Here is a 26675-nt window from a genome sequence, read left to right as displayed (position 1 = left end):
GACTAAGCTGTGAGCTAATGACAGACATATGTTGTATGGTCCAGCAGCAACTCAAGCCACTATCCAGCAATGCTCTTAAGAGGTAATATAGGACTTCCGGGTGCGGCTATGCAGAGCTAGGTCGCATATTCGGTAGCTCCTGCTTGGAACGGACTTTTGGGCTCTTTTACAGGGCCCCCACGGCATTTGTTTGACACTTCCCGGTGTGGGAAGAAGACTGCAGCATTCCCCTGACAGTGTCCCCCAGGAATGTTATGTCTTTTGGCTACCAGACCCGGCAGAAACAGTAAAAGATTTGGCTTGAGCTGCAGGAATAGACAAAGTCCTCTTCCAGCATGCAGGCGGGGGAAGGGCAAGCGTAAAGCTGCAATCTGACTTGACTCTATCAAAGGTGAATTCTAGCAGCAGAGGGAACAACTGTGAAAAGATCTACCAAGGCCATTGAAGAAGCAGGGACGAGGCTTCCGGTGGCGGCCATGGAGGAGTAGGTCGCGCATACGGCAGCTCCCGTCTGGAACGGACTCTCAGACCTTTTTCAGGAGTTTCCTCGACTTTTTGGGGCAGACTGGTGAAGCGAACACTGCCAAAAGGATTCCCTCTCGACTTCCGGTTGCGGCTATGCGGAGCTGAGCCGCATGATTCGGCAGCTCCCGCTACCACGGACTTTCGGGCTCGTTAGAGGAGCCCCAACAGAACTTTTTTTTTGACGTAGCCCGTGGGGAAGGGAAGAGAGAGGTCCCCCTCCAACTTCTATGAAACGGACCAGAAGTGTAACGGCCAAAGGAGCGGCACTGGAGCAACGGGAGAAGCGAGGGAAAGAAAACAAAATGGCAGCGGCCAGGGACAAAGGGGAGCTGCAGGAGTTCATCAAGCGCTGCTTCGAGGAGCAGCGCGAGGAGATGCGCAAGGAGATGTTGGCGCCTATGCTTTCGGCAATTGAAGGACTCGGGATCACCCAGAAGGCCCACGAAGCTAAGATCCAGGAGGTACAGAAAAGAGTCAGTCAGAACGAGGACGAGCTCGTGGGCCTGGCGGTGAGAGTGGAGCAGAATGAGGCGCTCCACAAGAGGTGGGCAGGAAGACTCGAAGACCTGGAGAACAGGTCGAGGAGAAAGAATCTGCGAATCCTGGGTCTCCCTGAGGGAATGGAGGGGGCTGATGCCGGGGCATACGCGAGCACGATGCTCATGGCGATGATGGGCACGAAGGCCCCTTCGAGGCCGCTGGAGTTGGACGGGGCACATCGGGTGCTGGCGAAGAAGCCCCAGGCAAATGAGCCGCCAAGGGTGATGGTGGTGAGGTTCCACCGGTTCACGAACAGAGAGTGGGTCCTGAGATGGGCCAAGAAGGAGCGGAGCAGTTAGTGGGACAATGCAGAGATCCTAATATACCCGGACTGGAGCACGGAGGTTGCAAAGCGGAGAGCAGGTTTCAACCGGGCCAAAGCGGCGTTGTACCGGAAAGAAGTGAAATTCGGAATGCTGCAGCCAGCGCGACTGTGGGTCACATACAAGGGCCAACACTATTACTTCGAAACGCCTGAAGAGGCGTGGACCTTTGTACAAGCCGAAAAGTTGGACTCTAATTGAGGGTTTGTGAGGGTGGGGGGGATGTTTTGGGGTTTAATGTGTGATGGTTGTTGTATATAGGGGGTCAATCACGCGCAGGAAATGTTACATGGGCTGGGGGAGAGAGACAAGGCCGTGACAGGAGCTGCGCCAGAGGGGGCGGAGCGGGCTTTGGAAAGGCGGGAAGGGGAACAAAGGAATGCATATGGATTGGGAGACTCCCACGCAGGGAGGTCGATGGGACAGCGGGGCAAGCCGGGGTCAGCAGGCGTCAGCTGACTTACGGGAGTGACATGGGGGAGCAAAAAAGCTAGACAGGGGTCTAGCGGGGGGAGGGGAGGGGGGGGAAGGGGGGGGGGGGGGGAAGGGTTGCTGCTGCACTGGCCGAAAGGGAAATGGGACACAGAAGAGGTGGTCGGGACGGGGGTCCCCCCTCTGGGGGACTGGAAGGTGAGGGAGGCGTGGACACGGGACTGGCCCAGAAAAGGAGATGGCTAGTCGGCGGGGCGTGGGGGGTGAGAGCCCCTCCAATCCGGCTGATAACGTGGAATGTGAGGGGCCTGAATGGGCCGGTGAAGAGGGCTCGAGTGTTCGCACACTTAAAGGGACTGAAGGCAGACGTGGCCATGCTCCAAGAGACATACCTGAAGGTGGCAGACCAGGTCAGGCTAAGAAAGGGATGGGTAGGACAGGTATTCCACTCGGGACTGGACGCGTAGAATAGAGGGGTGGCAATATTGGTGGGAAAGCGGGTGTCATTCGAGGCCAAGACTATTGTAGCGGACAATGGAGGGTGATATGTAATGGTGAGCGGTAGGCTGCAAGGGGCGTGGGTGGTGTTGGTAAACGTATACGCCCCGAACTGGGATGATGCAGGATTCATGAAGCGCATGTTGGGGCGCATTCTGGACCTGGAGATAGGAGGCCTGATAATGGGAGGGGACTTCAATACAGTGTTGGATCCAGCACTGGACCGCTCCAAATCAAGGACTGGAAAGAGGCCAGCGGCGGCCAAGGTACTTAGGGGGTTTATGGATCAGATGGGGGGAGTGGACCCATGGCGGTTTGCAAGGCCGCAGGCCAGGGAATTTTCTTTCTTTTCCCATGTACACAAAGCCTACTCCCGGATAGATTTCTTTGTTCTGGGTAGGGCGCTCATCCCGAGGGTGGAGGGGACGGAGTATTCGGCTATAGCCGTTTCGGACCATGCCCCGCACTGGGTGGAACTGGAGCTGGGAGAGGAGAGGGACCAACGCCCGTTGTGGCGGCTGGATGTGGGACTGCTGGCGGACGAGGTGGTGTGTGGGAAGGTGAGGGGGTGTATCGAAAGGTACTTGGAGGCCAACGACAATGGGGAGGTGCGGGTGGGGGTGATATGGGAGGCGTTGAAGGCGGTGATCAGGGGAGAGCTAATTTCCATTCGGGCTCATAGGGAGAAGACAGAGGGTATGGAAAGGGAGAGGTTAGTGGGGGAGATTTTGAGAGTGGACAGGAGATACGCAGAGGCCCCGGAGGAAAGATTACTTGGGGAAAGACAACGGCTCCAGACGGAGTTTGACCTGTTGACCACAGGGAAGGCGGAGGCACAGTGGAGGAAAGCGCAGGGGGCGACCTACGAGTATGGGGAAAAGGCTAGTCGGATGCTGGCACACCAGCTCCGTAAGAGGATGGCAGCGAGGGAAATAGGGGGAGTCAAAGATGGAAGGGGAGCCACGGTTCGGAGTGCGACAAAAATAAACGAGGTATTCAAGGCCTTTGATGAAGAGCTGTACAGATCCCAGCCCCCAGCGGGGGAAGAGGGGATGAGACGATTCCTAGATCAGCTGAGATTCCCGAGGGTGGAGGAGCAAGAGGTGACTGGTTTGGGGCCACCAATTGGGTTGGAGGAGCTGAGCACGGGTTTGGGGAGCATGCAGGCGGGGAAGGCCCCGGGACCGGACGGATTCCCGGTGGAGTTCTACAGGAAGTACACAGACCTGTTGGCCCCGCTACTGGTGAGGACCTTTAATGAGGCAAGAGAGGAGGGGACCCTGCCCCCGACAATGTCGGAAGCGACAATTTCTTTGATCCTAAAGTGGGACAAGGACCCACTGCAATGTGGATCGTACAGGCCGATCTCGCTCCTCAATGTGGATGCAAAGTTGCTGGCAAAAGTGCTGGCCACGAGGATCGAGGACTGTGTCCCAGGGGTAATCCACGAGGACCAGACGGGATTTGTAAAGGGCAGGCAACTAAACACCAATGTGCGGCGGCTCTTAAACGTGATAATGATGCCATCGGAGGAGGGAGTGGCAGCTATGGACGCGGAGAAGGCCTTTGACCGAGTAGAGCACCTCCTCTGGGAGGTGCTGCGTAGGTTTGGGTTCGGGGTAGGGTTTATCAATTGGGTTAAGCTCCTTTACAGGGCCCCGATGACGAGTGTAGTGACGAACCGGCGGAGGTCGGAGTACTTTCGACTGTATCGAGGGACGAGGCAGGGGTGCCCCCTGTTGTTCGCATTGGCGATCGAACCATTGGCCATGTCATTGAGGGAGTCTAATAAATGGAGCGGGGTGGTCCGAGAGGGAGAAGAGCATCGGGTGTCACTATATGCGGATGACCTGTTGCTGTACGTGGCGGATCCAATGGAGGGGATGGTGGAGGTCATGCAGACTCTAAGGGAGTTTGGGGAGTTTTCGGGCTATAAGCTCAATGTAGGGAAGAGTGAGCTCTTTGTATTACAGGCGGGGGACCAAGAAAGAGGGATAGGGGACCTACCGTTGAGGAGGGCGGAGGGGAGCTTTCGGTATCTGGGGATCCAGATAGCCAGGAGTTGGGGGGACCCTACATAAACTGAATCTGACGAGGTTGGTGGAGCAAATGGAGGAGGATTTCAAAAGATGGGACATGTTACTGCTCTCGCTGGTGGGTAGAGTGCAGTCGGTCAAAATGGTGGTCCTTCCGAGGTTTCTGTTTGTGTTTCAGTGCCTTCCCATCGTGATCACTAAGGCCTTTTTTAAGCGAGTAGGCAGGAGTATTATGGGGTTTGTGTGGGCGAATAAGACCCTGAGAGTAAGGAGAGGGTTCCTGGAACGCAGTAGGGACCGAGGAGGGTTGGCGCTGCTAAACCTGGGGAGCTACTACTGGGCAGCAAATGTGGCAATGATCCGCAAGTGGGTTATGGAGGGAGAGGGGGCGGCATGGAAGAGGATGGAGATGGCATCTGTAAAGGAACGAGCCTGGGGGCGTTGGTGACGGCACCGCTGCCGCTCTCGCCGACAAAGTATACCACGAGCCCGGTGGTGGCGGCAACGCTAAGGATCTGGGGCCAGTGGAGACGGCGCCAGGGTGCAATGGGAGCATCGGTGTGGTCCCCGATCAAGGGTAACCACCGGTTTGTCCCGGGGAAGATGGACGGGGGGTTCCAGAGCTGGCATCGGGCGGGGATTGGAAGAATGGGGGACCTGTTCACCGACGGGACGTTTGCGAGCCTAGGGGCACTGGAGGAGAAGTTCGAGTTACCCCCGGGAAATGCCTTTAGATATATGCAGGTGAGGGCTTTTGTGAGGCGACAGGTGAGGGAATTCCCGTTGCAAGAAGTTCAAGATAGGGTGATCTCAGGTGTATGGGTCGGGGAGGGCAAGGTGTCGGAAATACACCAGGAGTTGAAAGAAGAGGGGGAAGCGCTGGTAGAAGAGTTGAAGGGTAAATGGGAGGAGGAGCTGGGGGAGGAGATCGAGGAAGGTCTGTGGGCTGATGCCCTAGGTAGGGTTAATTCCTCCTCCTTGTGTGCCAGGTTCAGGTGGTCCACAGAGCGCACTTGACAGGGGGCGAGGTTGAGTAGGTTCTTTGGGGTAGAGGACAGATGTGGAAGGTGCTCAGGGAGCCCGGCGAACCATGTCCATATGTTTTGGTCATGCCCGGCACTGGAGGGGTTCTGGAGAGGAGTGGCGGGAGCAATATCTCAGGTGGTGAAAGTCTGGGTCAAGCCAAGCTGGGGGCTAGCTCTATTTGGAGTAGTGGACGAACCGGGAGTGCAGGAGGCGAAAGAGGCCAGCATTCTGGCCTTTGCGTCCCTAGTAGCCCGGCGAAGGATCTTGCTAATGTGGAAGGAGGCGAAGCCCCCCAGCCTGGAGACCTGGATAAATGATATGGCTGGGTTCATAAAGTTGGAGAGGATTAAGTTTGCCTTGAGAGGGTCTGCGCAGGGGTTCTACAGGCAGTGGCAACCATTCCTAGACTATCTCACGGAGCGTTCGAGGAAGGTCGGTCAGCAGCAGCAGCAACCTTGGGGGGGGGGAGACTGTCTTGGAGGGTGGATGAGCAAGAGATAACATGAAGGGTTGGGGAAACTGGCACGTACGGGTGAGGGCCAGTGTACAAAGCTGTGTTAATATATCATTTTGCCATGTATATATCTTGCTCTGCGCGATTTCTTGTTTTTTTTGTTACGAGGGGGGGGTTATTGTTTGTAAGGGAGAAAAATTGTGTTAAAAAACTTTAATAAATATATATTTTTTTAAAAAGAGGTAATATAGGCTCAACGGCACAATGCCAAAGAATATGCAAGGGCAGGACAATCTAATCCTTTGAAAGTGTCAGGATATAGTGATGGAGTGGTTAGCAAAGCATATGGTGGCTTGGTTTTGTAACTAGAGGCATTGAATGTAAAACCAGGGGAATTAGGCTGAACCTTAATAAAGCTCTGGTTAGGCCACAATGTGGATATTGCATCCAGTTCACATCATCAAACTTTAGATAGGGGATGAGCATCTTTGAAATGGTGCAGAAGACATTTACCAGGATGGTTTCAGGAATAGAGATGTTTAGCTACATGCTTAGGATGGAGAAGCTGAGGATCTCATCTAAGCAAAAGGAGCTTCAGGGGAGAATTGTTAGAAGTGTATAAAATCACAATAGATTTGGCAAAGGTTGGGAGGTTAAATCTGCACCCATTGATGAATGACAGAAGGTCTATTGAACACTGATTAAATGTTTTTGGCATTAGATGCATGGCAAATAGGAGGAAGAGATTTTCTACGCAGCGAGCAGTAATGAATTAAAACACGTTGCCCACCAGGGTGGTCGAAACAGAGGTGATCAATTGTTTTAAAAGGAAACTAGATGGGACTTAAAGTAAACAAACTTGCAGCGACAGAGATGGAGTGGGAGGAATGGGACTGAGTGGATTGCTTCACGGAGAGCCGGAATATACTCTATGGGCTGAATGGCCTCTGACTGTGCTACAATTGGCGCTATAAAAATGCAAGTTAGTAGAAATGTGCCAGAAGCAATGCAATTTCAGTTGAACGGTGATTAGTTTCTCATAACTTTTGCCTTCTTTAGTGCAGCAGAACTTGGAAAACAGAAAGCCGCAGCCTTTTAAATACCCAACATACACAAGTGAAATAAAAACAGCAATTGTTTTCAGGACACAGCAGCTGCACAAACATCTAAAGACAGAAAATACTGGTTGCATCACAACCATAAGAACTAAAAATAGGAGAGGGACTGATCAAAATAATTATTTCCAATTTCTAATATTTACAGGTATTTCTTTTTATCTCCATAGGTCCAAATTGTGAAACGTTTTGCACAGCCATTTGTGACAACAGTGAGTGATCTGATTTTCATACATTATTAGGAATCTGCTCTCTTTAATTCCTTCACATTATTGGCTGGATACAGCAGAAAGATAAAAAGATGTGACAATTATTGCACAAGAAGAGAGTAAGGAAGAGAGAAATTGTGCATTAAAAAGCGTCTTTCCCAGCCCCGGATTTGCCAAACTACATAACAGATAATGAAATACTTTTCGGTGCTGGACTGGGGTGGGCACAGTAAGACGTCGAACACCAGGTTAAAGTTCAACAGGTTTGTTTGAAATCACAAGCTTTCGGAGAGTAGTTCCTTCATGAGGTGACTTCATCTAATGAAGGAGCAGTGCTTCGAAAGCTTGTCATTTCAAATAAACCTGTTGCACTTTAACTTGGTGTTGTGAGACTTCTTAATGTTAAACAAAGCAGCCTGCTTTTGTGCAGTTAGGAACCATTAATGGAAATAATTGAATGATTTGAAAATCTGTTTAATTATGTTGAATGTTTGATAAATATTAGACTGTATAACTTTGCTCATCATCAACTAGCCTCAACTTTTTTGTTCAACTGAGGGTGGACGGGATATTTAGATTAATTTCTGATATGAAGGAGAGCTTCTGCATCATTCCCTCAGTCTGGCACTGAAATGTCAGCTGATTTTGATTGCCTTAATTCTTGTTGTGAGGTTTGAACCCACAAGTGGCTGATTCAGAAGTAAGATTGCTTTGATTTTAAAAAAACACTGACACTTTGAACCACAGGATTGAGATATGAGAGGAAGGAGCTGGAATTGATAAAGGCTGGGAATCATGTGGATGTTAACAAGGGCAAATGGAACCCCTGGACCTGTAAGTGAGCTAATACTTCAGTGATGTTACCGGGCTAATGCTAATCTAGGTGAGCCACCATGGTTTGGGAGGTTGAAGATTGGTAAAATTAGGGGCCAAATTACCAAGCAATTCATTGTTGAAGAAAATCAGGTAAATGGGAACTCAGGATAGACTAAGGGCGAATTTACTAGCTGTTCACGCCGTCGGGTTAATCCAGTCCCACAATGGCACATGGGTTTCTGGTGATGAAGGGTGCAGTCAACGGGAAATCTCATTGACAACGGTGGAACCAGAAAATCCCACTGCTTCTGCTGCTGGAAACCACTCTGCGGAATTGCCCGGTAAATCCTGCAATCTGAGAAATGGGGCAAGAAAGGTAGGAATTCTGGGATTACTATTGAAGCTATGGCAACTGCAGCAGCAACTGAACTATGTGAATGTTCAAGGGGGTGATTTAGCAAATGAGTCTTCTGGAGCCCGATAGCCGCATTTTGCTGTGGTAGAAATGACATTGAAACTGTCGATATTCACAGTCCTTACTCCACTGAAACTGACAGCAACTTGACCCTGCAATTGCACAGAATATGCACATTTTTAAAATAGTATTTTTGTTATGGATTGTTTGTAATATTTTAGCTTCTATTGTAATGCAAACATAATCATTTATTTGACTACCTAAAATATTAAATTAATGGAACAGTATTTAACTGCCTTGTTTCTGCCTCTGGGAATATATCAATATGATTGGATGCTTAACGCAGCTTGTTACGCTGCGACTCCTACACACCAGAACTCCTCTTGATTTGGCTCCAGATTTAAACTGCCATCAGGAAGGGGGAACCCATGGCATGGAGATCATTAGAGATTCAAAGGTCTTTGTTGATATTTTCAAGGGCCATTCACCAGCTTGGTGTTAGATGAAGGATTCGGCAGATCTTCACAGTGAAAACAGTTCTGGGATTAGAAATTACCCTCTGAGAAAGTAAAAAGGAAGTAATCCATCAGGACCTCAAATTAATATGAGTGATTCCTAGAGGGTGAAGAATCCATTTAAAGGACAATATAATGTTTAACTGTAGCATGGGGTTTTTAGTTATTTTAAAAGGAAAATGGGGAATTTCCTTTTCGTAGTTTATAGTATAAATTGACTGCAAAAAATAAAATATTCGATCATGTTTTTTAGTCATCGGTTTTAAACCTAAAATTTTGATATGTTAGCTGTTAACTAAAAGTTTGAATTTCTCTTTAAAAGTTGTCAGCTTTGACCGATCGTAACATAGTCTATTAAATAAGTAACCGTCTTTGATGTGGGATTTGAATAGAAGTTTGTTTTTATGAAAGATTAACCATTTGAGGAAATATCTAGCTTTTTATAGGTTTTATGAATGGGAATACTTTTCACTCTCAAGTGTGCATGAGTGAGAGCTGTATTAGATTGTTAGAATTTTCTTTTCATTTCCACATGGCTCCTGAGATCTACCCATGGTGGATATTGGGAGCATCTTTGAACTTGACATTGTAGAATGAAGTGGCATGAGGGTTGGATTCGGGGATGAGTCAGCTCAGAGTAGCTCTGAGGGATGGGTGTGGGGGGTGTGAGGGGATGCAAGGGGTGAGAACTAAAGGTTATAAAGCCTCACAGTTTCTAAAACAACTGGGACAAAGTCCTAGAGAATGAAGGCAAGCCTTCTAAGCAGCCCACTTCAACACGCACCCAGCTTGAGTCTCGCCGACAATCTAATTATGGGGTCAGCAACTGGTCTATTGAGGTCCTTTAAACTGAGATGGGTCTGCCCAGTTGGGAAATTTTCCAACTTATGCTACCCACCCTGGCAAAGAAAATCTGGCTCTATGTTTCCACACGTGGAATGGTCCAATATTAGAGCATTAAATCCAAAAAGGAATTCAGGAGTAAAGAATGGGAAGAATATGGAACTCAACACCACAGGAATAATTGAGGTAAAAAACAGCGGAAGAAAGGAATAAAGGTTATGCTGATAGGGTTGAATGAAGGAGGTAGTGGGGGTTTGCATAAACACTGCATTGACTAGTTGGGCTGAATGACCTGTTTCTGTCCTGTCTGCTCAGTGAACCTTGATGTAACTCAATGGAATGAATTAAGGTGGGATGAATGTTCCATTTTCAATCAAACATATTTTGAAAACAGTTGATGCCAGGAGTATTTTTTATTCTGAAAGAGCATCCTACCTAGGCCTACTCCCTCGCCCTATCCCAGTAATCCCACCCAAACTGCACATCTTTGGACTCTGGGAGGAAACCTGGGCACCGGAGGAAACCCACGCAGACACGGGGCAAATGTGCAAACTCCACACAGTCATCCAAGGCCGAAATTGAGCCTAGTTCCCTGGCGCTGTGAGGCAGAAGTGCTAACCACTGTGCTGCCCTGGAAGGAGACCAGCAGAACTCCAAGGAAATGGGTGTTTATGCCATTCCATAGGGGTCCACCACTTTCTCTGGAGATATGGTGGGTACTCTGCAGAACGCCAGCCCACCCGACCCCACCACGGAATATCCAGGTTAGTCTGTGAATGGAATTGAATGATTTGCTCACAATGATAAACTTTATCAGAAGTAGTTAGTGTCCTGGCACACTCCAGCTTGGCATTTCATAGCATGAGCTGAGCACAACCTTTTAGCCCAGAACTGTTTGTTCAGTTTATCCACTGTTTATATGAGGAGGGAAGTGGGAAGAATTAAATAAAGAGAGATTGACAGTTACTTTCAAAAATCTAAGGGCAGGAATTTCTGCTCCCATCCGTGGTGGTGCAATGGCAAGCGGGAGGGCAAAATGTCACAGAAGTGGAAAAGTCAGTTTTACATCAGCATGAAAACAAGTTCGGATCATCCGCTCCAGTCTTCAGCGGCAACCAGCCTTGTCAGGGACAGTACTGAAATGTCATGAATGCTCATTATGAAGGCAGCTCACAGCAATCACACCCCCATGCGGGATCAAATTGCTACACGCGATGTCTAATTAGACCAACGTCATTCATGCTTGGTTGTGCTCATGGCGAACCACACTTCACTCATGTTTTCAGGGTATGTTTACCTACCTTACATCATGCTGCTCTCCTTTGACTCCATGCCAGGCTGCACAGGCAAAAGCACAATGATTTCTGGTGATTTCAGAGCCAACGTTCTATGTTCCAGATCAACAATAAAGTGGTGGAGTGGGTGAGGGAGGAGGTTAAATTACCTGGAAGGTAAAGGCTTGACTGGGGGGTTTGGTTGGGGTGGGGGGCAAGAAAAGACAGAGGAAAAAGAAGGGGCTAGAGGGCAAAGGTCTGACTGGCGAAGGTGGGAGAAGAATACTGGGGACACATGCTCTCAGACATGTATTAGGCTGCTGGACCAGGCCCCAGTTTTTATTAGGAACCAGACAAGAAACCCCAACCAATTTGCATACCTGTAAGGAAGGGATACTTTACCCCAGGAGTGATGTGTCTGACCAATAGGTGTCTTTTCTGTTTAAACAAATTTTAATTTAACACAAAATTAACCACATTAACAAAAAAGAAATAGCTTTACAAATTAACAATTAAACAGTTCTTAAATAAAAAGAAACACTTTAATTTATGCCTTCCACCTTCGCGATATATATTTAAATCAAGTAATCCAATATAGTTCTGTTATAACCTGCCTACTGACGATTGGCTGGGGACTAATGACTATCCCACAATCCTATGGGAGTATGAACTTCCCCAATGAGGGGGGCGGAGAAACTCCGACTATAAATAAGCTGGCCAGTCCAGGAACCAAGAGGAAGGAGAAGGTAGCAAGGGAAGTTACTGCTACTGCTATGTATATATTGTTATAGTAAATAAACTTTATTATTCTGTATCCTTAAAACTCGTGCTGGATTCTTCGGGGCCCTTACAAAACTGGCGACGAAGGTAAAAGTGAATAGCTGTCTACACTGCTGAAGCCACCTCCCTGGATTTTTGTTGGATACAGGTTGGAAGTTGTTTTCTATTATACCATGCCTCTGTACGGACGTTTGGATGTTTTTGATGCTGCGCTGGAAAGCTGGAACCAGTACACGCAACGGATGCGTTACTATTTCCGGGCAAACAATATCACTGAAAACGAGTGCCAGGTGGTCATATTGCTCACCGCCTGCGGGCCGCATACGTTTGGGGTGATTAGGAGCCTTACGTACCCAGCTGCGCCGGACACCAAAACGTTTGACGAACTTGTGAATATAGTGGGGCAACACTTTAACCCAACCCCGTCCACGATAGTCCAGCGTTACCGGTTTAATACCGCTGAGAGGACCCCTGGAGAATCCCTTGCCGATTTTTTATCCAGGCTACGCGGGATTGCGGAATACTGTGACTATGGTGAGACCTTGTCAGAAATGTTACGCGACCGTTTGGTTTGCGGTATTAACAATGCGGCCACCCAGAGAAAGTTGTTAGCGGAGCCAACATTGACTTTTCAACAGGCAATACAAATAGTCTTGTCCCGATAGAGCGAGGAGTACAGGAGCTACAGGGAATGGAAGTGCATGCCTTGGGGCGAAACCCTTTCCGCCCAAAAACTTCCCCGCGCACTCCTGCGGTACCTTGGGCGAGGCAACGACCAGACCGACGCCAGTGGCCATCGGACATTCCTCCCCGAAGGGAGCCTTCTCCAGAGCCAATGGATGAGGAGCCATGTCCGTGTCAGACTTGTAGGCGCCGACCCCGTCGCGGACGGCGGTCCTGGGGACGCCAGAGGCGCCGTCGTTCCGACCGAAACTGGGACCAGCCCAGGGGCCGTAACTGGGACCAGCCCAGAGGCCGTACCTTCCATGTGGATGAAACTGCGGCGACCACTCCTGAGGACGTGGAGACGGAGGACGACTGCCTGCAGCTGCATTGTGTGGCAGCTCCCCGTGTGGCCCCCATTAAGGTGACAGTACGGGTCAATGGCCACCCGCTGGAGATGGAGTTGGATACTGGCGCAGCAGTCTCCGTGATCGCCCAGAGGACATTCGACCGCATCAAGCAGGGTATACAGACCCTTACACTAACTGACTCACAGGCCAGGTTGGCCACCTACACGGGGGAACCACTGGACATTGCAGGAACTACAATGACCCCTGTTGTCTATGGACGCCAGGAGGGGCGTTTCCCACTTATCGTAGTGCGTGGCAATGGACCCAGCCTGTTGGGTCGGGACTGGTTGCGCCATTTGCGGTTGCAATGGCAGCACATCCTCCAAACAGTTTCTGGAGGGTTGACTGAGGTGCTAGGACGATACCCAGAGGTATTCCAGCCTGGTCTGGGGAAAATAAAAGGGGCCATAGCCCGTATCCAAGTTGAACCAGGAGCCACACCGCGCTATTTCCGGGCGCGCCCAGTGCCTTACGCTTTGCTCGAGAAGGTAGAAGGGGAGCTCACTCGTTTGGAGAGTTTGGGTATTATCAGGCCCGTCCGTTTTGCTGACTGGGCAGCACCAATTGTGCCAGTAATGAAGCCAGATGCCACAGTTCGCTTGTGTGGCGACTATAAACTTACAGTGAATACAGTTTCCCGACTCAACCGATACCCAATGCCTCGCATAGAGGATCTCTACGCGAAACTTGCAGGCGGACTCTCATTCACAAAATTAGATATGAGTCACGCCTACCTGCAGTTGGAGCTGGACCCTGCCTCCCGACCATATGTAACAATTAACACACACCGGGGCCTGTATGAATATACACGGTTGCCCTTTGGAGTATCCTCTGCCTGCGCAATTTTTCAACGTGTTATGGAGGGCATTTTGAGAGGTTTACCACGTGTGGCTGTCTACCTAGATGACGTGTTGATTACAGGGACGTCGGAGCAAGAGCATTTGGAAAATCTGGAGGCTGTCCTTAAACGCCTTTCGGAGGCTGGAGTCCGTTTACGTCACACAAAGTGTGTATTTCAGGCAAAAGAAGTAGTCTACCTAGGTGATCGGGTGGACCGCGAGGGTCTGCACCCCGTCGCAGAGAAGGTGCGTGCAATTCAACATGCCCCCACCCCGACTGACACTTCGCATCTTCGTTCTTTTCTCGGTCTCGTAAACTATTACGGGAAGTTCCTCCCCAATCTGGCAACTACGCTGGCCCCCTTACACCTGCTGCTAAAGAAAAATCACACCTGGGTTTGGGGTCAGCCGCAAGAAACCGCTTTCTGGCGGGTAAAGCAACAATTGTCGTCGTCTGGGTTACTAACCCACTATGATCCGGGAAAGCCTTTGCTCGTCACATGTGATGCATCCCCGTATGGTATTGGGGCTGTCCTGTCCCACAAGATGGAGAACGGGGCCGAGCGACCGATAGCTTTCGCCTCCCGCACATTGACTGCAGCGGAGAAGAAGTACGCGCAGATCGAGAAGGAGGGCCTGGCAGTGGTTTTCGCGGTGAAACGCTTCCACCAGTATGTGTACGGCCGCCATTTCACTATCGTGACTGATCATAAGCCCCTGCTGGGACTCTTCAGAGAGGATAAGCCGATACCGCCCATTGCTTCTGCACGGATCCAGCGCTGGGCTTTGTTGCTTGCTGCATATGAGTATTCTCTGGAGCACAAACCAGGTACGCAGATAGCAAATGCCGACGCACTGAGCCGATTGCCTTTATCGACCGGCCCCATGTCGACCCCCACGACCGGTGAGGTGGTCGCAACCCTAAATTTTATGGACACCTTGCCTGTCACGGCATCACAGATCCGTGAGTGGACCCAGACGGAGCCAGTCCTGTCAAAGGTTCGGCACATAGTCCTGTATGGTGGGCAGCATAGACAGCTCCCAGGCGAGTTACGGGCATTTTCCTCCAAGCTGTCAGAGTTCAGCGTGGAAGACGGCATCCTCTTGTGGGGGACGCGTGTGGTTGTCCCGGAAAAAGGCCAGGAGCTGATATTATCAGACTTGCACAATGGGCATCCGGGCGTGACCAAGATGAAAATGTTGGCCCGGAGTTATGTCTGGTGGCCAGGCCTCGACACCGACATTGAGAAGGTGGCCCAAAACTGCTCCATTTGCCAGGAGCATCAGAAGCTTCCGCCGGCCGCGCCCCTACATCACTGGGAATGGCCAGGGCGGCCTTGGGCACGCTTACATGCAGATTTCGCAGGCCCTTTTCAGGGATCCATGTTCCTTCTACTAATTGACGCCCAGTCCAAATGGCTAGAGGTGCATAAGATGCAGGGGACAACGTCCTGCGCAACAATTGAAAAAATGCGTTTATCATTTAGCACGCATGGCCTCCCCGAGGTGCTGGTCACGGATAATGGCACTCCATTCACGAGTGAGGAGTTTGCTAGGTTTACAAAGATGAACGGCATCCGCCATATCCGCACTGCCCCTTACCACCCGGCTTCAAATGGGTTGGCAGAGCGTGCAGTGCAAACATTCAAAAGAGGCCTAAAGAAGCAGTCTTCCGGATCAATGGACACGAGACTGGCTCGCTTTTTGTTTACGTACAGGACCACCCCCCATACAGTGACTGGGGTAGCTCCCGCAGAACTCCTAATGGGCCGGAGACTTCGCACCCGCCTTAGTATGGTCTTCCCGGACATTGGCGCAAAAGTACGCCGCACACAAGAACGGCAGGGACCGGGATTGTCTCAGCATCGTCCGATTCGGCAGTTTGCGCCCGGTGACCCAGTATTCGTGCGGAATTTTGCTGGTGGTGCCCAATGGGTTCCTGGGGTAATCTTTCACCAAACGGGCCCTATATCGTACCAAGTGCAAGCCCAGGGTCGTCTCCAACGAAAACATGTAGACCACGTCCGGTCCAGAAGATCATCCCCGCAAAAGATTCCCCACCCCCGGAGCTCAGTTCAACAGCGGCAAAGACCAGAAACAAGGGAAGGTAGTCCTCCAAATCTTCCACTGGTGCCTCACTCAAAGCCTGCGCAGGTCATGACGGGACCGAATGGGGACAGAGACGCTGACATGACGGAGGCAGCAGACTCTGACTCCGAGATGGAGACACAGGATGAATCAGAGGGGGAATCCTCGGGTCCACAGGCCGTGGATGTACAACCGCGCCGTTCATCACGGAAGCGCCGGTCTCCGTCTCGTTATACGCCGCCTGATCCAGCGCCGCGTGCAAATGGCGTCCGGCCTGCGGCCAAACGAGTTCGACGCCTTCCTTCGCCAGGGCCTACGGTGGATTCCTTGGACTTTGGGGGGGAGGGATGTTATAACCTGCCTACTGACGATTGGCTGGGGACTAATGACTATCCCACAATCCTATGGGAGTATGAACTTCCCCAATGAGGGGGGCGGAGAAACTCCTACTATAAATAAGCTGGCCAGTCCAGGAACCAAGAGGAAGGAGAAGGTAGCAAGGGAAGTTACTGCTACTGCTATGTATATATTGTTATAGTAAATAAACTTTATTATTCTGTATCCTTAAAACTCGTGCTGGATTCTTCGGGGCCCTTACAAAAAGTTCAATGACTCTTATTAATAAAGTTAACAAATCAGATTTACTTATTCTGTGTGGAGACCTTTTGCAGAAAGATCCTTCCTGAGAAGACACAAGAGACTCTGTTTAACTCAAGAACCCATGGCTGAACTGCCAAAACCACAGACCTCCAATTAATTCCATCATCTGTATCCCACTAAGATATCTCATAACCTGTTTAGCTGGAACTGAACACCACTCCCACATAAATTATCTACATGCCAGGGAATCTCCTTTCTATAAACAAAAAGGAGGTATTGGGTGTCTTGAAAAACATTAAGGTAGACAAGTCCCCAGGGCCTGATGGGATATACCCCAGAATACTGAGAGAGGCAAGGGAGGAAATTGCTGGGGCATTCTGAGAAATCTTTGTATCCTCACTGGCTACAGGGGTGGTCCCAGAGGATTGGAGAATAGCCAATGATGTTCCTTTGTTTAAGAAGGGTAGCAAGGATAATCCAGGTAATTGAAGGCCGGTGAGCCTTACGTCAGTGGTAGGGAAATTATTGAGAGGATTCTTCAAGACAGGATTTACTCCCACTTGGAAATAAGTGGACGTATTAGCGAGAGGCAACATGGTTTTGTGAAGGGGAGGTCATGTCTCACTAACTTGATTGAGTTTTTCGAGGAAGTGACGAAGATCATTGAGGTTAGGGCAGTGCATGTTGTCTACATGGACTTCATAGATCATAGATCATAGAATTTACAGTGCAGAAGGAGGCCATTCGGCCCATCGAGTCTGCACCGGCTCTTGGAAAGAGCACCCTACCCAAGGCCAACACCTCCACCCTATCCCCATAACCCAGTAACCCCACCCAACACTAAGGGCAATTTTGGACACTAAGGGCAATTTATCATGGCCAATCCACCTAACCTGCACATCTTTGGACTGTGGGAGGAAACCGGAGCACCCGGAGGAAACCCACGCACACACGGGGAGAACGTGCAGACTCCGCACAGACAGTGACCCAAGCCTGGAATCGAACCTGGGACCCTGGAGCTGTGAAGCAATTGGGCTATCCACAATGCTACCGTGCTGCGCAATGACTTACGAGACTTACAATGACTTCAGTAAGACCTTTGACAAGGTCCCTCATGACAGACTGGTACAAAAATTGAAGTCGCGTGGGATCAGAGGTAAGGATCACTGAGTTCGTGGCGCTCCCCGTCTGGAGTCATGTCCGGCTTACTTGAATCAGCTTTGGCTTGTCGATGCTCCCCGTCTGGAGTCTGGTCTGTTTCACCTGAGTCAGTTTTGGTTTGTCGATGTTTCCTGTCTAGAGTCTGGTCTGTTTCACCTGAGTCAGTTTTGGCTTGTCGATGCTCCCTGTCTGGAGCCCTTGCAGGTTCACTTGAGTCAGCTGAGGTTTCTTGATGCTCCCCGTCCGGAGTCATTTCGGGTTCACTTGAATCTTCTGAGGTTTCTTGATGCTCCCCGTCCGGCGTCATTTCGGGTTCACATGTACAAATCATGATGAGTGATGATTACACAATAAGTCCAAATCATATGCCTGAGTCCAAAGTTCATTAATTAATATGGTTGAGTGGCTTTCTTGTTTTGTTGGTGAGGTGGTGATGTTGATGGTGGCATGTCCTTGTGAATGCCGTCAGTGTCCCTGTGCGTAAGGAACCAAGAAGTGGTCACATCACTTTGTTGTCTGATTTGGCCTCTTTTTTTCTTTCAATGCTTTTGGTAGCGATGTATGCAATCTGTGTCGTCCTGCCATGGTATGTTATTGTACTGAGTTGAGCAGTAACAGCGTCCCACATTGCAGAGTTGTACCATGTCGTACCAGTCATAGTTCCATTGTTGGTGTTTTTGTCGTGCTTATTGTCGACGTTGTTGCTGCTGGTACGCTTCTTGTTATTGTCTTTGAAGTTGTTGTTGTGTTCGCTGCGCCCAAGGACCACACTCTGTGGATAATACGAGTCCTTCACACAGTTACTCGTGTCAGCATGCTTTGTGGCATCTGTTGTTTCCTTGAGCGTGCCGTCACTGAGTTTGCGGCGTTGCCCGTCTGGAGTCATGTCCGGCTTACCTGAATCAGCTTTGGCTTATCGATGCTCCCCATCTGGAGTCTGGTCTGTTTCACCTGAGTTAGTTTTGGCTTGTCGATGCTCCCCGTCTGGAGCCCTTGCAGGTTCATTTGAGTCAGCTGAGGTTTCTTGATGCTGCCCGTCCGGTGTCAAAACGTTCAGGAATTCATTTGCTTGTGGAGAGGCTCGAGCGTTTGAATTAACGTGGTGTCACCGGAGTCACCAGTATTCTCACTGTGATTGGCGAGTACCTCTGTACACACTAGCTGAGGTCTGTCACGTTGCACATTGTGGTGGTATGTATTAGGGGTCATGTGGGACTGTGAAGCCGTGATGCTATTGGCTGACAGATCCCGGGTCCTGGTTGGCTGCTGACTCCTGGCTCCGCCCTGAAGGCGGAGTATAAGAACCCGAGCTTCTCCCCGCCGCTTCATTCTGTTGCTGAACTGCTGGGGACAAGTCTCGCTTAATAAAGCCTGAATCGACTTCATCACTTCTCGTCTCTCTCGTAAGTCATTGTGCGCTACAATTTATTAAATGAGCTTAAAAGACTATGGAGCTCCGGATCGCCCCGGAATGCCTGCGGATCAGCCCCCACGCAGCGAACTCGGCAGCAGTATTTAAACACTGGCAAGCATGTTTTGAAGGCTACCTCCGAACGGCCCCCGGCCGGATCACAGAAGACCAGAAAATGCAGGTCCTGCATTCGAGGGTAAGCCCGGAAATTTACCCTCTCATAGAAGACGCAGAGGATTTCCCGACGGCGCTCGCATTACTGAAGGGCATCTACGTTCGGCCCGTTAACCAGGTCTACGCGCGCCACCAACTCGCAACGAGACGGCAAAGTCCCGGAGAATCGCTAGAAGAATTCTACTCTGCGCTGCTAATTTTGGGACGGGGCTGCAGCTGCCCGCCGGTGAACGCGATCGAACACACGGACATGCTAATTCGCGATGCTTTTGTGGCAGGTATGAACTCTCCCCAAATCCGCCAAAGACTTTTAGAAAGAGAGTCGCTCGGACTCTCAGAGGCACGGGCCCTTGCAGCTTCCCTAGATGTGGCCTCGCAAAACGCCTACGGCCCCGACCGCGCGGCAGCCCCTTGGGCTCCGTGGACCCCCGTCGCGACAAACCCCCCCCCCTTGCAGGCTTGCGCGGTTAAAGCGCCAGACCATCTCGGGGGCCCCGCTGCTATTTCTGCGGGCAAGCGAAACACCCCCGGCAGCGCTGCCCGGCCCGCGCAGCTATTTGTTAAAGCTGCGGCAAGAACGGCCATTACGCGGCAGTGTGCCGGTCCCGGGGGGTCGCCGCAATCCCCGGAGAAGAACGAGCCCAGCATATCCCAAACGCTCCCCAACCCCCCCAGCGCCCCATGTGCGACCCGCGGGTTCCGCCATTTTGGGTCCCGGGCACCACGAGGGGAGGATGGGCGCCGCCATCTTGTGATCCCACAGCCACGTGCGATTAATGGGGATGGCCATTTTGTCCACCCCCGACCACGTGCGATCCATGGGGCGGCCATTTTGTCCACCCCCGGCCGCGTGCGATTCATGGGGCGGCCATCTTGGTTGACAACAAAGGACCCCAGCATCGATGGCTCCACGGGGTCCGAAGAAGACGCCGCGACACTACTACCACGACTGGCTTTGGTGACTCTGGATCAATCACGGCCCCGGACGCTCCAGACGACGACAATAACGGTGCTGATCAACGGACACGAGACACCATGCCTGATCGACTCCGGGAGCACTGAAAGTTTTATTCACCCAGACAACGTAAGACGCTGTTTTCTGACCATCCATCCAAGCACGCAAAAGATTTCCCTAGCTGCAGGATCCCACTCCGTAGAGATCAAAGGGTTCTGCATCGCGAACCTAACGGTGCAAGGGAGGGAGTTTAAGAACTACAAGCTCTACGTCCTTCCCCAACTCTGCGCGCCCACATTACAGGGATTAGATTTCCAGTGTAACCTGCAGAGCCTAACATTTCAATTCGGCGGCCCAATACCCCCACTCACTATCTGCGGCCTCGCAACTCTCAAGGTTGAACCACCGTCCTTGTTTGCAAACCTCACCCCGGATTGCAAACCCGTCGCCACTAGGAGCAGACGGTACAGCGCCCAGGACCGGATATTTATTCAGTCTGAAGTCCAGCGGTTGCTGAAGGAAGGCATAATCCAGGCCAGCAATAGTCCCTGGAGAGCCCAGGTGGTAGTAGTAAAGACCGAGGAGAAGCAAAGGATGGTCGTAGACTATAGTCAGACCATCAACAGGTACACACAGCTAGATGCGTACCCCCTCCCCCGCATGTCCGACCTGGTAAATCGGATTGCCCAGTATAAGGTTTTCTCCACCGTGGACCTCAAGTCCGCCTACCACCAGCTCCCCATCCGCCCAGGTGACCGCAAGTACACAGCCTTCGAGGCAGACGGGCGTCTATACCACTTCCTAAGGGTCCCATTTGGTGTCAGAAACGGGGTCTCGGTCTTCCAACGGGAGATGGACCGAATGGTTGACCAGCACGGGTTGCAGGCCACGTTCCTGTATCTCGACAACGTAACCATCTGCGGCCACAATCAGCAGGACCACGACGCCAACCTCCAAAAATTCCTCCAGACCTCTAACGCCCTGAACCTCACATACAACGAGGAAAAGTGCGTTTTTAGCACAAACCGGTTGGCCATCCTGGGATACGTAGTGCGCAATGGGATAATAGGCCCAGACCCCGAACGCATGCGCCCCCTTATGGAATTTCCCCTCCACCACTGCTCCAAAGCCCTGAAACGTTGCCTGGGTTTCTTTTCATATTACGCCCAGTGGGTCCCCCAGTATGCAGACAAGGCCCGCCCGCTAATACAGTCCACTACCTTCCCCCTGTCGATAGAGGCTCGCCAGGCCTTCAGCCGCATCAAAGCGGATATCGCAAAGGCCACGATGCGCGCCATCGACGAGTCCCTCCCCTTCCAGGTCGAGAGCGACGCATCCGACGTAGCTCTGGCGGCCACCCTTAACCAAGCGGGCAGATCCGTAGCCTTTTTCTCCCGGACCCTCCACGCCTCAGAAATCCGCCACTCCTCAGTGGAAAAGGAAGCCCAAGCCATAGTGGAAGCTGTGTGACATTGGAGGCATTACCTGGCCGGCAGGAGATTCACTCTCCTCACCGACCAACGGTCGGTAGCCTTCATGTTCGATAATGTACAGCGGGGCAAAATTAAAAATGAAAAGATCTTAAGGTGGAGGATCGAGCTCTCCACCCTCAACTATGAGATCTTGTACCGTCCCGGAAAACTGAACGAGCCGTCCGATGCCCTATCCCACGGCACATGTGCCAACGCACAAATAGACCGCCTCCAAGCGGACCTCTGCCACCCGGGGGTCACTCGATTCTACCATTTCGTAAAGTCCCGCAACCTCCCCTACTCTGTGGAGGAGGTCCGTACAGTCACCAGGAACTGCCACATCTGTGCAGAGTGCAAACCGCACTTTTTCAGGCCGGATAGAGCGCAGCTGATCAAGGCTTCCCGCCCCTTTGAACGCCTCAGTTTGGATTTCAAAGGGTCCCTCCCCTCCACTGACCGCAACGCATACTTCCTGAACGTGGTGGACGAGTACTCCCGTTTCCCCTTCGCCATCCCCTGCCCCGCCATGACAGCGGCCACAGTCATTAAAGCCCTTGGCACCATATTCACACTGTTCGGTTACCCCGCGTATATCCATAGCGACAGGGGCTCCTCCTTCATTAGTGACGAGCTGCGCCAGTTCCTGCTCAGCAAGGGCATAGCCTCGAGCAGGACGACCAGCTACAACCCCCGGGGGAACGGGCAAGTAAAGAGGGAGAACGGCACGGTCTGGAAGACCGTCCTACTGGCCCTACGGTCCAGGGATCTCCCAGTTTCCCGGTGGCAGGAGGTCCTCCCAGACGCTCTCCACTCCATCCGGTCGCTGCTGTGTACCAGCACTAACCAAACGCCGCATAAGCGCCTCCTTGTCCTCCCCAGGAAGTCCTCCTCCGGAACGTCGCTGCCGACCTGGCTGGCGGCCCCAGGACCCATCTTGCTCCGGAAACATGTGCGGGCGCACAAATCGAACACGTTGGTCGAGAGGGTTCACCTTCTCCACGCGAACCCGCAGTACGCCTACGTGGCGTACCCCGACGGCCGACAGGACACGGTCTCCCTGCGGGACCTGGCGCCCGCCGGCAACACACACACCCCCCGACACCGATCATCCCCTCCCTGCCACCGGCACACCCCGCACCGCCCCCTTCCCGGGGGGATCGGTCCTCCTCCCGTGCCCGCCCAGGAGTAAAACAGGAACAAACACCGAAACGCTCCCGGAGACGACAACGCCTGAACAAGCACCTGCACCACCACCGGGGCTGAGGCGATCGACGAGGAAGACCAGACCGCCCGCTCGACTCGTGGCATCCGCGTGACACCAAGAATGTTGTTGTATTGTAACAAAAAAAAAATGTTTTTTTCTTGCTAATATTGTAAATAGATTCACAAACTTGTACATAGCCCAGTGTAGGGCTAAAACTGTAGTAACATGTCCGAAATTTTCCTTCCAGGGCCAGCCTTGTAAACCCCTACCACCATGCGAACCACCACCCCGCCGGGTTCCTTTTTAACAAGGGGTGAATGTGGTGGTATGTATTAGGGGTCATGTGGGACTGTGAAGCCGTGATGCTATTGGCTGACAGATCCCGGGTCCTGGTTGGCTGCTGACTCCTGGCTCCGCCCTGAAGGCGGAGTATAAGAACCCGAGCTTCTCCCCGCTGCTTCATTCTGTTGCTGAACTGCTGGGGACAAGTCTCTCTTAATAAAGCCTGAATCGACTTCATCACTTCTCGTCTCTCTCGTAAGTCATTGTGCGCTACACACATTTTGTATGGGAAGTGGGATGCCGTCGTCACTTGTTGCACATACAATGGGCAGAGCCTCAGTGTCTTCTTGTCGTTCACTTGAGCGTGGTAGACTATGTTGCTCTGTTTACTTGCTATAAATATGGCAGTTAATAAGGTTGCCTTTCTTAATCCTAATTATGAGTATGCTTTCAGAGTCGCCAGGTATCTCTCGATACCGCCACAAGGTTTAACCGAATACCGATCAAAGAGCCAATACACCAGTTAGTTAGTTCAAATTCAATGCTACTTTATTTATACACAGTATGATTTACTCATGCACAATAACACTACAGGCTAAATATATCTATCACTATCCCCCATACTTAACTTCAGGTGCCCACTTAGGTCAGAGGAACAATGGCCGTTGTTCGGATCTGAGGCTGTTGGGGTCGAAGAGGTAACAGGAGTACAGCTAAGGTCGTCCGTCTGGTAGCGAGCGTTGACCTTGAACTTACTTGCTTCTGGTGATGCTGGTGGAAGGGTCTCTCCGCTTGAGAGCCGAATCCAAGAGACTGAACCTTTCGCGGGGATTCCTTCTTATACTTGGAGGGGCTTCGGGCACTTTTAGGCGGGCCTTAAACTTGGTCCCAATTAATTGGGCAGCTTCTTGATCATTGTCATCGATGTAAGCCAATAAAGGGGCGGGTGCCTTGATGGCTGGGCGTGTCCTAGGTGGCTGTCGGCCTTGCTTTGTTTGTGTCTTCTGTTTGGGGTAGTGGCACCGGAATGTCGGAGACAGCATCGGCTACCTGAGCACTAGTTCTTTGTTCCTCGGAGATGGGCCAGCAATATGTACATCGACCCAGAGTTCCGGTTCCGTCTGCTGACTGCCTTTCAAATATACATTTAGGCTCTATGCCTGCTTGTTGCTTTGCGTTGTCCATTTTTCCCTATAGGCTCTGCGAGTGTCCATTTTATGTACTGAATGTGGCCATCCAGATGGCTACAACTGTCATAGTCTTCTTGCTGGGCACTTGAGCGCGGCAGACTGTCATAGTCTTTCTGTTGTTCACTTGAGCGTGGCAGACCTGCGTCATCTGCTGCTGGTTGCTCAGAGGAAGTTGCTAGACCCTCATGGTCTTGTTCATGCAAGGACTGCGCTCTGGAGTCTTGCGTCCTTCCATCGTGGAGTCTGTCCACGAGCTCGCTGTGGAGGCTTGTGTCATTCCCTCTGTGGAGTCTTGCAACGTTCCCTGTGTGGAATCGTGTATTGGTGTCGCTGTGGAGACTGTCATCACTTCTTGTTCATGCATAGACTGCGCTCTGGAGTCTTGCATTGCTTCTATCATGGAGGCTGTCCACAAGCTCGCTGTGGAGGCTTGTGTCACTGGAGTCACTTTCTGTGTGGAGACGTGCAGTTGTCTCGCTGTGGAATCTTTCGTCGCTTGCTGTGTGGAGGCTGGGACCCTTCGTGGTGCGGGGACCACTCTCTATGTGGAGTCGGGGACTCTTCGCGGTGCGTGGACCACTCTCTGTGTGGAGTCGGGGACTCTTCATGGTGCGTGGACCACTCTCTGTGTGACAGCAGGCCACTCTCTGCGGGCTTGTACCGCTCTCTGTCTCTTGACGTCAGGCCGCAGCATAATCCTGCACTCACAAGTCGGAATGTCATATATGCTGGACTCAGGAGTCCCCAATCTGAAGAACTCATCGTCGGGGTCTTCACGGTACAACCTGTCTTCTTGCGGTTCGGATTTGGTACTGGGGTAGCCATCTCCCAAGATGAAATCTTCGTCTGCGTCGTTGTCTACAAAAAACATATCATCTTCTAGGGCTCAGCTAACTGCTTGTTGCAGGGTCCTGCGGATGTTACTTTCAGCTACTGGTCGAATTTCAGGCATTGTGCTGTCGTTCCCGGTGAAAGAATCTTGTTTTGAGGCTTTTTAAAAAAAGTTTCTTGTTTTGGGACATTTCCCCTTTAGGTGGGCGTGGTCCGGGGCATCTGACGTCATGAGGCTTGTGACGTAGAGCGTAGGAATGGATTGCGTATGCGCAGATCGCTGTTCCTTTACTTTGCGCCCTTCTCTCAACTGTGCATGTGCGGCATCTTTTCCAAGATGGCCGCCAATCAAAATCGTCGTTCGTTGCTCGCAGCATTGTTCGAACTTGTCCAGGACTGTCTGGAAGTCTCTCTTTTCTTGCCCTCTGGAGTACTTTAAGGCTTTGAAGATTTGTTCTGCACTTGCACCTGCAATTGTGAGCAGAAGCTCTGTCTTTTCAGCATCGGCCACATCTTGTAGGTCGGCTGCTACCAGGAAGATCTCAAACCTTTGCCTGAATGCGCGCCAGTTTGCACTGAGATTGCCGTGGCACCTGAGCTGCTGTGGAACCGGAATCGCGATCATCTTGCCTGGGTGCTGTTGCTGGTTGTCACTGTTTGCTGAGTTGTAACTATATGGATTTAAACAGACACTCGCTGGTACCATGTTTTGTTGTGCTTCCTGACGTAGCATAAGCTGCTTCCTTGATGTGCACTCTGACAAAGGAAGGTTCAGACTTGGAGATAGCTTCAACACATTTATTAAACTGTTAACGATTCTCCTACTTGGATTCGACTCTCCTGTTAATCCTGCTATAGCTACTCAGACTAACTAACCAGTCGGCTACAATCCACGTGGTGTGTGTGATGTGTTTCAATCAACCCTGTCTGTACTCACTAAGTGTCTCCACTGGAAAGAGAAAGATCATGTGTGCTGTGTCCTTATATATTGGTAGCCCCCTTTGTGGGCGTGTCACCTCTGTGTGTGTCTTGACTGCCCATTGGTTGTGTCCTATCTTACTGACCTATTGGTTGAATGTCTGTGTGTCATGATGTCTCTGGTGCTCCCTCTAGTGTTTATCGAGTCTAAGTGTATTTACATTAACCCCTTGTATATTTACCGTGATGCATATCACCACAGTGGCAATGCAGGTGGAGAAGGTCGGCAAAAAGGCACACAGCATGCTTGTTTGCCTTTATCGGCCAGGGCATTGAGTTTAAAAATTGGCAAGTCCTGTTACAGCTTAATAGAAACCTAATTAGGCTGCACTTGGAATATAGTGTTCAATTCTGGTCGCCACACTACCAGAACGATGTGAAAACTTTGGCGAGGGTACAGAAAAGATTTACCAGGATGTTGCCTGGTATGGAGGGCATTAGCTATGAGGAGAGGTTGGAGAAACTTGGTTTGTTCTCAATGGAACAATGGAGATTGAGGGGCAACCTGATAGAAGTCTACAAGGTTATGAGGGGCATGGACAGAGTGGATAGTCAAAAGCTTTATCACAGGGTGCAAGAGTTGATTACTCGGGGGCATAGGTGGTGCAAGGGCCAA

The 26675-nt window shown here is 51.1% G+C and overlaps 1 protein-coding gene across 1 annotated transcript in view; it reads left to right on the top strand.

The window, feature by feature from the left end:
- The first annotated feature begins 7128 nt into the window (after window positions 1-7128).
- LOC140430766 (adhesion G-protein coupled receptor G2-like) overlaps window positions 7129-26675 on the top strand; it is a 168472-nt gene continuing 148925 nt past the window's right edge. Inside the window, exon 1 of the mRNA XM_072518446.1 lies at window positions 7129-7161. The gene's annotated coding sequence lies outside the window, so the exon portion shown is untranslated. The remainder of the gene's footprint in view (window positions 7162-26675) is intronic.

The sequence above is a fragment of the Scyliorhinus torazame genome, chromosome 10 (genome assembly GCF_047496885.1).
Source record: "Scyliorhinus torazame isolate Kashiwa2021f chromosome 10, sScyTor2.1, whole genome shotgun sequence".
Taxonomy (NCBI): Eukaryota; Metazoa; Chordata; class Chondrichthyes; order Carcharhiniformes; family Scyliorhinidae; genus Scyliorhinus; species Scyliorhinus torazame.
This window is presented reverse-complemented; position numbering and strand designations above follow the sequence as displayed.